We start from the raw sequence: 15,023 nt of genomic DNA on the forward strand, positions 1-15,023 counted from the left end.
ATGAGCTAATGCAACAAGACTTTATGTAGCACTTGATTAAGTGTTCCATAAGCTCTATAGCAACATTTATATGACATTATGCAACAATAACAAAGTGTTGCTACAGAATCACAATGTAGTAGTGTTTCCTTTAACATGAGTAGCTAATTCTCTTATCTAGGGTGAATGGGGATCTAGATTGTTAGAAGGGGGAATTAATTAATGAATTGATAGTTAAAATTGCTTATTCATTGTTGTTTAGTATATTGTTCTTCATCTAGTTAGTTAATTACTGGCCAGGGTTAATTGATTAGTACAGCGAATTGAGACTTTCACCGACTGGGTTAGAATCAATATAGGCTGCGATAACTGAATAGAGATAATTTAATGATAGCGACTGCATGTTAAATTAGATCTAAAGGAATATCGAATCGATTGATCATATAACCTTAAACAACATAATTAGCTCTATCAATAATTTAAGTCTCACCCCCGAATAACTACCTAGTGAACCTAAACCCTAGACTCTTTTAATATTATTGTTATTCATCTTTATTACATTTGCTATTAGTTGTTAGAAATCAAACCAAACAAAACCCCCATAAAATTGGTTACTTCAAGACGATCTAAATATAAACAAACTAGAATAATTACCTTGCCTCCCTGTGGATTCGACCCGGACTTACCGCTAGCTATTTTGTTAGTACTAAGCTAGGATTTATTTTGATTAAGGCCAAACGACTGAAAAAAAAACCTTAACAGTTTTTGACGGAAACCGTTGTTCTTATTAGCGCGATCTAGGTTTCCGCCAATATTTGGAAAACGGTTATCCAAGTGTCGTTATTATATGCATTAAACCGATGTGATACTTTCGTTATTGACGGCCAGATTTGGCGTAGTGTTTACTAGTTTCCGGCGATAACAACAACAATCAAGGTACATTACTCTCTTTAATTTCAACAAATAAGATGGGACGAAAGGATGGCACCCAAGATGTCAGACGATAGAGTTGTGGTATTGTCGTGTAAGTATTACGACCAAGAGTGGTCATGTCGTGTAAATCACACGACATAGTTGTCATTTTGTCATGTATAGCACACTTACCGTGTATTGCTCGTGTAGGATAGACGTCACCCATTTGGCTTTGTCGTGCTTGGAACATGAACGGACGGTGAATATGTCGTGTTTGGGACACGAATTGACGGTGGATATGTCATCTGATACGCATGAGCAACCCTTAAAAATGCTCAGCTTATGATGGTATCGATCACCAGAGCAGCTCGGAGACGGCAACCCAGTACAAAGTCCAACTACGCTCTATAATTCTACGTCCTCTACAGTTTATACGCATAAATTGTACGATTGAATCCAATTGAAAATTTGCTACTGAATATCGAAAACGAAAAATGAAGAAAGTGTATGATCGAATTCGATTAATCTATCTCGTTTCTCGCTTGGTTAATTGTCGTGGTTTATGATTGAAAACTATAAGTTACGTAGTTGGGTCATTAAGTTTAGTGATAAATAGAAGAGGAGATGGAATTGGAAAGGCAAGAGATGAGATAGATATGGGTAAAATTGGAAAGTCGAAGCCCAAATTTAGGCGATATTAGTAAAACACGGGCCATAAAAAGTAACTCCCGTGAGTAACAGTATGAATGATCATGCATGAAATCACAAATAAAAAAAGAAAAAAAAATCATTAGAACTTTTCGTCAAAAATCAAAATAATAAGAACTAAAGCATCGGGATAGAAATCAAATAAGTAATGATAAAAAAAGAGTTATTTAATAGGAATACTCTAAATTATGGGTGGTCTTCTCAAAATACTATAACCTTCAATTTATCTCGCATTATACTCAACTATTACATCTATTATCTTCAAATAGAATTGCATTTTTTTAACCTAAGGTAGCAGGTTATATGTCCCACTTTTTCCCCTTTCTAATTTGTATTCATCTTCTTCCTCTAAACCTACAACTTTTCCTCTCCTCTCTCCTTACAATTCCTCCATTTTTATCTTCATTAATTAACTATTAGCCTTAATAATTATTAATCATTCATATCAAATACGGAATCACCTAAATCAATAATAAGGTACTAATAATCTCAAACAAGGTATCACTTAAATCAATAATGAAATCAAGTTTTCAAATCTCACAAACCTCATTCCCAGTAACCCTCATTAACACCTCTGACGAACTACCTTGTTGCCCCGCACAACCAGACCGCCTTCCGTTAACTCGAGCCTCCACTCCGTCTCCAACGACAACCACCCTATGACCCTTAAACAACTCCTCAATTAAACATGTGAATGTGGTGGGTTTGTCGGCGGAAATTCCAGATCTTACCACTTTACCACCGCAACAAGTGGTTCAAGGTGAAGATGGTATCATTAATCTTGTTATAATAATAAGGTCTCATTTGTGTAAGCGAAAGTTAATGTATCGTTTCAAATAGTGATGTTGGTGGTGGCTAGAGTATACGGTTGGGAAGTTAATGGTTGTAGAGGGCTGGAAGCAAATGGAATGTCTAGTTCTCGTTAATTTTTTTTGCATTTGCAAATCTAATTAGAAAATTATACGTCAGCATTCAATTGCTAGATTTTTATGGAGTTGGCCGAACCTTACTACCAGCTATCGCCTTTTTCTAGTATGGAAGATGAAAGTAAAGAGGACGATGAAGGTTGTTGAGATTAATTGAGTTTTAGAGGATGGTTTGCTTGTTAATGATAAACGAGAAGAAGGTGATACCGAGTAGTTTTTTAAGATATGACCGAATAAATAGGTAGCAGAACACCCAATTCTATTACAAGAAGAGGGGGTTAATAGTTGAGTATATTCTGAAATTAAATGAAGTTTGGAGTATTTTGAGAAGATCCCTTCTAGTTTGGAGTATTCTTGTTAAATAACCTTAAAAAAACAATCAAAAACTTTTGTACGTAAAAAATGAAGCATATATGTATGCAACTCGTGAAACCTTTGTTTTATACCTACAAAATATACAGACTTCAAGATATAGTCAAATTCTTAATATTTTATCTCAATGTTATCTCAGTTTTACTAAAATTATACCGTATTTATAAAATAATTAAAAATTGCTCGGAAGTCATTCGTTAAACTTGGACTCTCTATAATCGCTCGAAAAAAAGTTTCTTTTAATAATATAGATAGATATTATTAAAATATTAAATAAAAAATTAATTTAATATAGCTTTTATATCATTTTTTATGCGTGTATTTTATATAAGGTTTTTACCTCATTTTTACACGCATTTCTGTATTATTTACGTGGCATCTAGCTACAAATATCCCCGAATATTCTACTTTGGTTCGTTTTATGTAAATTGCAGGAATAAGCCAAAGAGGAGATAAATCGAGCCTAAACTCGTCCCATTTGCATGCATTTATGGAGAACAAGGAGCCGGAGCTTGGAATCTATCACTTTGAAGACGCGTGAGCTAGTTTCGGAAGGTGTTTAGTGCCTAAACGTACCAAGATAGCTCGATCGACTACTTTTCTAGTCGATCGAATGCTTTATATCTTTGAAGGTTACTCGATCGAAGCGGTCAGTATTCAATCAAGTAGGCAATACAAGGAGTTACTCGATCGAGTGGTTTAATTCCACTCGATCGAAGGGTTTGATGCTTAGTTACTCGATCGAGTGGTTTATTTCCAATCGATCGAGTTGTTTTGCCTGTATTAAAGTTTTTCCGCCTATTTTCGTATGGGCTTTTGTAATTTAGTTATAGATTAGGTTTAGAGGAAGATTTTTCGTATGCTACTAAATACAGTAGACTGCGTAACTCTTCCTCATTCACTTTTCACTAGAAAAACTTCTACTGCTTCCTTATTTTATTTTTCTTCTACCCTTTTGCTACTCGGATTCGAACTTGTATTCGGTATTATTACTCCATTTTTATTCTTGTTCTTAATTCATTATTAGTGCTTTTAATCCTTCTCTTCCTTTATTTCGCGATTGTTATTTTACTTCCATTTCAATTTATTATTATCATGTTTAATTTCTATCATTTATATGTTATTATTGTTAATTCAATGGTGATGCATAGCTAATTCCCTTTTGCTAAGGCTAGGGGATCCATGATTATGAAGGAATAGTAGTTGCCATATTAGGTTAATGCTTGTGTAGTCTTTGTTGTTAATCGTCATAGTTAATTGTATCTGTCTAATTGAGTCGATGCAATTAGACACTTTTATCATAGTAAACCTTGACCTGGACCAGAAGGTGGGAAAGGGTGAGACTCGTAGCGAACATTAGGGCACTGTAGTGAGGGCGGAAGCTAAGCTATCTGTGCTTTAGGGCGAATTGAGACCGGAAGGAGATATTCTTGCTCCTCGGACCATACTGCGTTGACCGAGATTTAGACTACTTATTTGAATGATCATGGTGAACCGTCTGTCTTAGCTGTTTCCCTTATCTGTTTAATCCTTTTTCTCTGCCTTTTCTCTCTCTCTCTCTCATCCTTTTTAGTTTAGAACAACAACCCAATTAAAACCCCCATTTTGGTTATCGTGACGAACTTAGGCAAAGCTGACATTTTCCCATCTCCCTATGGAGATCGACCCGACTTCCATAGCTATATTAGTTAGAGCCAGTTTGTTATTTTTGATAGGTATACGACTGCTCTGTCAAATTTTGGCGTCGTTGCCGGGGAGGTGGCGCAATTTTGTTGCTTTATTTAAGTTTGTCTCTCGTCTCAAGGAATTTATTCCTTGAGACTGATCTCATTGTTGCGAAGTTTTTGATTAGTTTTGCAGGTTATCTGTTCTATAAGAGAACATCGTCGCACCTGTTTTTGCTTTGTAAATTCTATTTGCCAGGATGCCTAATATAGCCAGCCATTCAGAGCCTAATGTGGATTCGCTTCCAAAAGGTATCCTATTACCCACCACTGAGTCGGGAACCTTTGGAATCCATCCATCTTACATACAGCTGGTCAAGAGAAATCTCTTTAGGGGGTATTTTTGAAGAAGATCCATGCAGGCATATAGAGCTATTTCTGAGAGTATTGCTCTACCATTCCTCTTCTTCTTTGAGGTGACACAGACAAAGTGAAGAGAGCTCTCTTTCCCTTTTCTTTAGCTGATGATGCCCGGGAATGGTTGAGGGATTTAGATAGGGAGGCAGCCGGTGTAACCGACTGGAGTTCCCTTGCTTTGGCCTTTTACATGCGATATTTCCCACCGCAGCGCACTAATGCCTTGAGAGCTCAAATTACTTCTTTTGAGCAACTACCTACTGAAGATTTGGATGGGGTGTGGGCGAGGTTCAAGAAGCTCGTCCGTTCTGTGCCTCACCATGGTCTCAAACGTTGGTTCCTTTGTACCCAGTTCTACAACGGGTTATATCGAAACCAAAGAGCTATTCTCGATAGTGTAGCTAAGGGGTGATTCACGAAGAATGTTGAAGATGACCAAGGGTGGCGCCTTATTGAAGAGATGGCCATTCATGTTTCAGAATATGGAAATCCCCGAGGTAGTGAGCAAGTCAACGAGTTGGCTACAGCTGCAGTGGAAAGTCCTAGTAAAAGTCTAGGTAATGTGGAGATTACGAAAGTTTGTGAGTGAAATCGCACAGTCTGTTCAATCACCGAGCATGTGGAGATATGTGGTAGATGTGGCATGGAAGGGCATGACCCTATTGATTGCAGCAAGTATAGAGCGAGTCTTTACTTATCAGAAATACAAGCAAGGGGCCCCTTTCTCTTAATTATACGAGGAAATAAAGAATGTTTCTACTCTTTCTACGCCGGCACCGCAGCCGATCTCTCCTTCTACAAACAAGGAAATTGCCGAGCTGAAATCCTTGATGTTGAACTTAACACAACAGTTTGGGGAGAAATGTAGCGAGAATGAAACTGTTATTGTGGAATTAAGAGAACAAGTCGCGCAGCTAACACTCGCGAAAGACCAAGCCAACCTTCTACCGACATGCGATCCGGTTAATGCTACAAATCTCCAAGGTGGCCTTACTCATGAGGGGCCACAAGTACCAGAAGAAGGGGTTTTGACAGCTGATAATGCCCTAGAAGATGATTTGGATGAGTTTTTGGACGAAATCCTTGCTGCGTGTTGTCCAGACACTCGATCGAGTAAAAATTCTACTCGATCGAGTGAAACAATCCATTCCATCACTCGATCGAATGATAATTGTGGTCGATCGAGTAGTGCTCAAATTACCGATGCTCGATCGAGTGAAATAGCTGGAGAAATCACCCGATCGAGTGAACAAAGTGATCGATCGAGTAAGCCTAAAAAAGAGATCACTCGATCGAGTGAAGAAAATGGTCGATCGAGTAAACTCCAACATGAAACCACTCGATCGAGTAAGGAAAGTACTCGATCGAGTACCAGAAGCAGCGGAGACCCTATTTTGCTATCTAATTCCGCTACCGTGTCATCTTCCCCTGTTGTGGAGACGTCACGCACTGATAAAGGTAAAGAGAAAGTCGCGGGTTCACTCATTTCTACCATAGTACCCTTTCCGAGTAAATGCGAAGGACGCGAAGGTCGAGCGACGAGACGATAAGTTTGTGGGCGTTGTGAAGAACCTCCGGTGCTTGTCCCTTTTTTGAACTCGTTACCCAGGTACCTACTTACGCTAAATTTATGAAAGATATTGTGACGCGTAAGAGAGAGCTAAGTGAGTTTGAAACGGTTTCATTTATGGAAGAGCCTAGTAACTTACTTTTAAATAAGGCTCCGCCTAAAATGAAAGACCCAGGTAGCTTCTCTATTACCTGTTATAGGCAATTTAGTTATTGATAAGGCTCTTTGTGATTTAGGAGGAGCGTCGGCGTCATGCCCCTATCTGTCGCAAGAAATTGAATATGGGTCATCTTAAATTGACTAACATTACCTTACGGTTGGTGATAGATCGTTAGGAAACCCTTAGGTGTCTTGGAGGACGTGCTGTGAAAATAGGCAAGTTCTTTATACCGATGAGATTTCATTGTTTTAGACATAGGCGAGGACACCGGACCCCAATTATCTTAGGAAGGACCGTTCCTTTGTACAGCTGGGGCCATTATTGATGTCAAACAAGGGCGTTTGACTCTTGTAGTAGAGGATGACGCGATCACTTTTAGCCTGCCTAGCACTTTGGCTCGGCCAATGATAGAGGATACTTGTTATTCGGTTGATATTATTGATGAGTCTATTTATGACTTCTGGTCGGGTTCTTTTATGAAGGACCCACTAGAAGCTCTTATGCTTTTGGATAAGTGTGCGGATAACCCGGATGACGATGATGTTGTGTTGGATTTGCTTATAGATAATTTAGATGAGCGTGAACTCACCGACGCTGAGGGAGAGCAAGTGGAGCAGATGATCGGTACTCTTTGCTCCATTGAGGTAAAGGTGCGGAGCGTAAGCCTCTCCCCTCTCATCTAAAATATGCTTTCTTAGATGATATTGAGCGATATCCAGTCATCGTTAGTGCTAAGCTTGATAATGATCGTTGATTTCTTTGTTAGTTTGTGCTTAAGAAAAACAGGGAAAGCTTTGGGTTATTCTTTGGACGATATCAAGGGGATTAGTCCCAATATTTGTATGCACGGGATAGAGCTGGAGGAAGATCACAAACCTTGCGACAGGACGGGGTGTCGGCAGGTGAACCGGAAGATGCAAGATGTTGTGATGGTGAGGTAATGAAGTCGCTCGATGCGGGTATTATCTATTCTATTGGTCATTTAAATGGGTGAGTCCGGTGCGGGTGGTCCCGAAGAAAGGAGGGACTACTGTGGTTAAGAATGATAAGAATGAGTTAATACCCACTCGAGTAGTGACTGGTTGGCGGATGTGTATAGATTACAGACAGATGAATGCCGCCACCAAGAAAGATCATTTTCCCCTTCCTTTTATTGATCAAATGGTAGAAAGGTTAGGTTCTCATAAATTTTTCTGCTATTTAGATGGGTATTCAGGGTTCTTTCAGATCCCTATTCACCCAGACGATCAAGCTAAGACTACATTTACTTATCCTCAAGGCATGTTTGCTTATCGCAGGATGCCTTTTGGTTTATGTAATGCCCCTGCCACCTTCCAAAGGTGCATGATGGGGATATTTTCAGAGTTTATCGAGTCTATTATGGAAGTTTTCATGGACGATTTCAGTGTTTATGGAAGTGATTTTTCTAACTGTCTGTCTAACCTTGATAAAGTGTTGCGCACGCATCGAGGTTAATCTCGTGCTTAACTGGGAGAAGTGCCATTTCATGGTCAACGAGGGAGTTGTCTTAGGGCAATTAGTTTCTGATAGGGGAATAGTGGTTGATAAAGCACAGGTGGAAGTGATTCAGCAATTACCACCTCCTGTTAATGTTAAGGGGGTGAGGAGTTTCCTTGGCCACGCCGGCTTCTATCGCCGGTTTATCAAGGATTTCTAAAAAATTGCTAAACCACTTACAGTTTGCTACTTAAGGATGCCCTTTTTGTGTTTACTGATGAGTGTCTTTCTGCTTTTCACAGGTTAAAGCAGGCCTTAGTCTCTGCGCCGATCATATAGCCTCCCGACTGGGACTTGCCGTTTGAGATAATGTGTGATGCCAGTGACTATGCACTAGGAGCGGTGCTAGGCCAAAGGAAAAACAAAGCTTTAAATGCAATGTACTATGCGAGCCGAACTCTGGATGAGGCTCAAGTGAAGTACACTACCACTGAAAAAGAGCTGCTAGCTGTAGTTTATGCCTTAGAGAAATTTCTTTCTTATTCGATTGGGTCGGCGATTCTTGTTTTTACCGACCATGCAGCTCGAGGCACCTCCTTGCTAAGAAGGAGGCTAAACCATGGCTATTAAGATGGATACTCCTTCTTCAGGAGTTTGATTTGCAGATTAAAGATGAGAAAGGAGCTGAGAACGTTGTAGCTGTTCATCATCGTTGTCGCGACAAGAAGGGAAGGATTCTTTACCTATTGATGATTCTTTCCCTCGCGATACTTTATTTCTTTGTATTATCGTCTATTGTTAACCAAGAGCCTTGGTATGCAGATATAGCTAACCGTTGTCGGTGGCAAGCCGCGCCTTTGACCTTTCTCATCGCCAGAGGAAGCGTTTTACGTATAACGCTAAGCATTATTTTGGGATGATCCTTATTTATTTAAGGAATGTGCGGACGGTCTCTGAGACGGTGTATTCCGCAGTGGGAGGCCAAAGTAGTCTGGAAGGCTGTCACTCCTCTTCCTATGGTGGTCACCACGGTCCATCGCGCACCGTGGCTAAGGTACTTGATCTGGTTCTTCTTGGCCTTCTTTGTTTGCGATGCTAAGTCTTTTGTTTCAGCATGTGATGCTTGCCAACGATCGGGGAACATTTCAAAGAGACATGAGATGCCACAAAATGGTATCTTAGAGGTTGAGGTTTTCGATGTCCGGGGCATTGACTTCCAAGGACCGTTCTGTCTAGTAAAGGTAACGGTACATTTTAGTGGTCATGAGATTATGTGTCGAAATGGGTTGAGGCAATTGCCTCACCTCATTGTGATGCCAAGACCGTGATAAAAATGTTTAAAACGGTCATATTTCCCCGATTTGGTGTCCCTAGGGTCGTCATTAGTGATGAGAGAATGCACTTTAAAGAAAAGAAACTAACTTATATTCTGTCTAAAGTTGGTGTCCAACACCGGCGTGGTTTGGGGTATCATCCCCAAACTAGTGGTCAGGTTGAGGTCTCTAATCGCGAGTTGAAAGAGATCTTGTCTAAGGTAGTTTCTAAATCATGGAAGGATTGGAGTCTTAAATTAGAAGACACATTATGGGCCTCTGAAGCGCCTTTAAGACACCAATTGGTGCATCACCTTATAGGTTAGTTTATGGGAAATCATGTCACTTACCTGTTGAGTTGGAATGTAAGGCTTGGTGGGCAATTCGAGAGCTTAACTTTGATCATAAGTTGTGTGGTCAGAATCGTCTTTTGCAGCTGGATGAGTTAGAAGAATTTAGGCTTAACGCCTATGATAGCTCGCGCATTTATAAAGAAAAGACGAAGAGATGGCATGACAAAAGAATTCTACCTCGGGAGTTTCATGTCGGGCAAAAGGTGCTGTTGTTTAATGCCCGACTGCGATTGTTTCCTGGCAAGCTGAAGTCCAGGTGGAGTGGTCCTTATACGGTAACAGCTGTTACTAGATATGGATCCGTTGAGCAAGAAGGTCCCGAGGGAAATCGGTTCAAGGTGAATGGGCAATATGTGAAGCAATATCACGAGGCAAGTGAAGTAGATAATCGTGTTGAAGTCCTGTACTTCGACGAGCTAGATGCGCCAGTTAATTGATGCCAGAAAGGTCGTGCGGGACCTCTTAAACCTGCGCTCTCCGGGAGGCAACCTGGACTGTTTTATTGTTTTTTTGTTGAACTTTTTATTTGCCTTTAGCTTTTTGTTGAACTTTAGACGCTGTTTTATGCACCCTATGTATTTTCCTTGCTTTTGATGCGTGTTCTGCAGGTACAGTCACTCGATCGAGTAGTTTTTCTACTCGATCGAGCACTTTTGAGATCATATTCACTCGATCGAGTGATTTCAGTACTCGGTCGACAAGCTGCATAACCCGGATCACTCGATCGAGTAACAATTTTCTCGATCGAGCACCTTTTGATGCCATTTCACTTGATCGAGCTATTCCAATCCACTCGATCGAGTGGTTTCGTCTTCCAGCCGTTACTTTTCGTCTGTTGAGCTACTGCTTGACTTCTTTTGACCTCCCATGTTCATGGTCGGTTTGGGAGGTCTCTCTTCATGACGTTTTGTAAGTCTTCCGACTCCACTTATCCTTCTCTCCGTAGTTTGCATTTCTTTCCCTATTTTTGGTACAATGAGGGCATTGTACGGTTTGGTTTGGGGAGGTATGCATCCATATCTGTGTCAGCATGTTTTCTTGCATTTTCGTTTGCACGTTTATTTATTTTCACATGCATTGTCGTTTTCTATTCGAAAATGTCATAAAATTCAAAAAAATTTCACGTTTAATATGAGTCGGAACGTTTGAACTTTGACGCTACATTGAATCCTTACCTTAGCCTTGCATTTCCTTGACATATAGTTGGCATGATTATGTGCATGATCTACGAGTTTTTGTTTCTCTCTTATCTGAACAAATAGACTTGACTCACATATCGGCAAGCTACATTACATTCTGAGGTTAGAGCTTTATAAACTGGTGACATTCATGACCGGTTTCATTTAGGATGTGAGTAGTACTCTCTGTAATGCATGTAACATCAATTTGCATAAGCAAGAGTCTAGTCTTCTTAATACCTGTATGCGTTCGGTCTGTGGATGGTGACACATGTTAGGAGAGGCAGTTCCCCTTTATTTCATTCTACCCATGAGCCCCACATAGCCAAATTGCCTTTTGTCCTTTTAGCTACATACTATAATTTTTCCTACCCTAGTCGAGCTAGTAATGAGTAGCTGTTTGGAATGCTTTACTGCAGTTTGGTTACTTTTATCTGAATTCGGGAGATGGTGGAAGAATTGAAGGGAATGAAAAAAAATGATGGATGAAAATGAAAAAAAAAAAAAAAAAGAATGAAAAAAATGGAATATGAAAAAGAAAAAGAAAGAAAAATCATATGCAGAGAATTGAGAAATTGTATAATGATTTTCACTCCCATGTTTTACTTATATTTTATGGGGAGTTGACAAGTTTTTGGTGTATTGTGAGCTGAGTGCATGGAATTTGCGCCGTTTTGTTTTATTATATTGAGTATGAAGTTGGGATGCAGTTTAATATTTGGATTCGTTGTTGCTAGCCTGGCTATTAACCCCACATATCCAAATTCATCTTAGCCCCTTATTACCCATTACCTCACTTACCCAAATGTAAGTCCTCGGCATGTGTCTTGGTCATTAGTATGGTTGGAATGCGTATGTACGGTTGTAGAGACTTTATTCATGTTAACTGCATGCATGTTCTTATAGGTCGAGTTAGGTGAGTGTCTTTACTTCTTTCTATCTTTCACATACATACTTACCTTGTGCCTAAATTTGAGTGATGAGCGACCCGTGAGAGTCCGATACTTTTGAGTCTTGCAAGGTCGACAGTTCAGTAAGTTTGAAACATTGATTTAACTCGTTTGCCACTTTGTTAGTTGTTGCATTAAACTGGTTTTGGTGGGTGATTTGTAGCTGATGTGTTGGTCCCGTTCCACTGTTTATTCTTAGTTGCATTCATAGTTTGCTTGGGGACAAGCAAAGGTTTGGTTGGGGAGATTTGATGCGTGTATTTTATATAAGGTTTTTACCTCATTTTTACACGCATTTTTGTATTATTTACGTGGCATCTAGCTACAAATACCCCCGAATATTCTACTTTGGTTCGTTTTATGTAAATTGCAGGAATAAGCCAAAGAGGAGATAAATCGAGCCTAAACTCGTCCCATTTGCATGCATTTATGGAGAACAAGGAGCCGGAGCTTGGAATCTATCACTTTGAAGACGCGTGAGCTAGTTTCGGAAGGTGTTTAGTGCCTAAACGTACCAAGATAGATCGATCGACTACTTTTCTAGTCGATCGAATGCTTTATATACTGAAGGTTACTCGATCGAGCAGTCCCAGTATTCAATCAAGTAGGCAATAGAAGGAGTTACTCGATCGAGTGGTTTAATTCCACTCGATCGAAGGGTTTGATGCTTAGTTACTCGATCGAGTGGTTTATTTCCACTCGATCGAGTGGTTTTGCCTGTATTAATGTTTTTCCGCCTATTTTCGTATGGGCTTTTGTAATTTAGTTATGGATTAGGTTTATAGGAGGATTTTTCGTATGCTACTAAATACAGTAGACTGCGTAACTCTTCCTCATTCACTTTTCACTAGAAAAACTTCTACTGCTTCTTTATTTTATTTTTCTTCTACCCTTTTTCTACTCGGATTCGAACTTGTATTCGGAATTATTACTCCCTTTTTAATCGTGTTCTTAATTCATTATTAGTGCTTTTAATCCTTCTCTTCCTTTATTTCGCGATTGTTATTTTACTTCCATTTCAATTTATTATTATCATGTTTAATTTCTATCATTTATATGTTATTATTGTTAATTCAATGGTGATGCATAGCTAATTCCCTTTTGCTAAGGCTAGGGGATCCATGATTATGAAGGAATATTAGTTGTCATATTAGGTTAATGCTTGTGTAGTCTTTGTTGTTAATCGCCACAGTTCATTGTATCTGTCTAATTGAGTCGACGCAATTAGACACTTTTATCATAATAAACCTTGACCTGGACCGGAAGGTTGGAAAGGGTGAGACTCGTAGCAAAAATTAGGGCACTGTAGTGAGGGCGGAAGCTAAGTTATCTGTTCTTTAGGGCGAATTGAGACAGGAAGGAGATATTCACTGCTCCTCAGACCATACCTGCGTTGACCTGAGATTTAGACTACTTGACTGAATGATCATGGTGAACTGTCTGTCTTAGCTGTTTCCCTTATCTGTTTAATCCTTTTTCTCTGCCTTTTCTCTCTCTAATCCTTATTAGTTTAGAACAACAACCCAATTAAAACCCCCATTTTGGTTATCGTGACGAAGTTAGGCAAAGCTGACATTTTCCCATCTCCCTGTGGAGATCGACCCGATTTCCCTAGCTATATTAGTTAGAGCCAGTTGGTTATTTTTGATAGGTATACGACTGCTCTGTCAATTTTATAATAAAAATAGTTTTATTTATATAAATCTCTTAATAAGTAAAATAAGTACTGAATATAATTATATTATTAATATTAAATATGATTTAATTTTAGAAAATATTTTTTTCGGTTGAAAAATGGTAAGACGTCATAAACTATTTTGTACTCGTATTCTGACCCTGACCAGTTCCGAGACTCGTGTGACCAGACCCGTCCAACTCGTTTGACAGGTCTACTTTTCAGTGATCGGTGCTAGGGAGATAGGGTATGTAGTAGGACACGTAGGAGTTTACAAGCAACGAGATAACACGTAAACAAAAGAGTAAGGCCATGTTCTTTTGGACTGAAACTGTCTAAACTGAACTGAGCTGAACTTAATGGAGCTGAACTAAATTAAACTGAATTAAGAGTTAATTTGTGAAGAGAAGAGCTGAACTGAACTGAATGAAGCTGAACTGAACTGAAATGAGGTGAAATTATTTCCAAAAGAACAAGGCCTAAGTCTTCTATAAAACGGTATTACAATAGAACAATGTAAAACCATGTATTAAATGACCTTGATGCCCTTATTATCGAAAGTAGTGATTGGTGAAAGTTATTTTAGTAGGGTTATTTAGTTAAATTTGACTGGATTTTACAATAACCACTTGTATAAAACAGCTTCATTTAAGAATTATTATAATAACAATTGCATCGTAAAAATTATGACTGGGTTTTACAATAACCTAGATCTGTCATTTCAAAATCTTTCTTCATGTCATTCTTAAATTTGTCAATTATCCCTTGATTATTTTCAATAATAATCAAGTCATCAATATATAGAGACGGTCATCAACATAAGTTGTAATACTACATGTTGGTATTATGTTAATTATTGTTAATGTTAGACAAGGGTGGTACTCTTGAATAAGTTGTTGTTCTGAGAGCGATGCGAACTTCGGGACGAAGTTCTTTAAAGGGGGAAGACTGTAATACAGCGTAAAATTATATAATTTATTTATAATTTAATCGTATCTTATATTGTATATGTTATAGTTAAGCGTGTTTAAGAGTTAGGAATGGATATGGTGGATAGGTCGTGTAGGCCGAGTGACTCGAGTGATGTTCGGATTTGCTTAAGTTGTTTAATTATTACTCGGACTATATAAACCACCTAACTTCACACTACAACCCTTTTACCTTTTCTGAAACACAAATAAGAGAGAAAACCTTAGAGAAGAGAGAAGAGGAGGTTGAGAGGGAGATCGAGCAACGACGCGCGATTTTTACACGAATTTTGAGATGATTTCGCTTAAATTCAACCTATTTGTTGTAAGTACGATCCTATGATTTCTTTAGTGTAATTTATCATATAGTTATGATTAGAGAGTCATACATCACCATCATTATCATCATCAATTAGGATT

This window comes from Silene latifolia, unplaced genomic scaffold (assembly GCF_048544455.1).
Source record: "Silene latifolia isolate original U9 population unplaced genomic scaffold, ASM4854445v1 scaffold_309, whole genome shotgun sequence".
In the NCBI taxonomy this organism is placed as follows: Eukaryota; Viridiplantae; Streptophyta; class Magnoliopsida; order Caryophyllales; family Caryophyllaceae; genus Silene; species Silene latifolia.